This window comes from Crocodylus porosus, unplaced genomic scaffold (assembly GCF_001723895.1).
Source record: "Crocodylus porosus isolate Cpor-Errol unplaced genomic scaffold, CroPor_comp1, whole genome shotgun sequence".
Classification (NCBI taxonomy): Eukaryota; Metazoa; Chordata; order Crocodylia; family Crocodylidae; genus Crocodylus; species Crocodylus porosus.
Window position 1 is genome coordinate 1,434,173 of NW_017728929.1, and position 613 is coordinate 1,434,785.

The following is a 613-nucleotide window of genomic DNA, read 5'->3' on the forward strand; positions in this document are numbered from 1 at the left end:
CTTTGGGCTTGGAGGATCGTCTCCTTAAGGAGCGACCACTCTCCTTAGACACCTGGCTCCCCTCCTCTCCGGGACCTCAGCACTTCTGCAACTATCCTCCATAGCTCGTTGAAGTTTGCCCTCCTAAAATCTAGGGCCGCTGCCTTACTGCATGCCTTTGCCACCTTGCTCTGGATGGTGAATTCCAGCAGGCGATGATTGCTGTTGCCCAGGTGGTCAAGCACCCACAGCCCCCTCACCAGGTCATCACCCGTGGCCGCACTAGGTCCAACAAGGCATCTCCGCTGGTGGGGCTGTGCACCTCCTGGGTTAGATGGAGGTCCTGCACTCTGGCCAAGAACCTACGTGAGCGTTCAGACCTGGCTGACTGTTCTTCATGTTGCATACATGTTGAGATATGTTGTTTTGCCACAGAACTCCCCCATCATGCCATGCAGAAATAAGCTGTGTGCCCTAAATTGAGCTTTCTTATAACAGATATCTGTCTCCAGTGAAAATGCTGGATTAGGAACTCTAATTTTAGTGCAATGTTTTGGTGTCACACGTAAAAAACAACAAAAACAACAAACCCTTCCTAACTGCCAATCTAGTGCCTGCCTCTATTTGTCCCATT

The 613-nt window shown here is 50.6% G+C and overlaps 2 protein-coding genes across 3 annotated transcripts in view; one reads left to right on the forward strand and one right to left on the reverse strand.

Moving 5' to 3' along the window:
* Positions 1-613, reverse strand: part of LIMS2 (LIM zinc finger domain containing 2) — a 49,299-nt gene that overhangs the window by 16,677 nt on the left and 32,009 nt on the right. The gene's annotated exons all lie outside the window — the stretch shown is intronic.
* GPR17 (G protein-coupled receptor 17) overlaps positions 1-613 on the forward strand; it is an 8,428-nt gene that overhangs the window by 4,991 nt on the left and 2,824 nt on the right. The gene's annotated exons all lie outside the window — the stretch shown is intronic.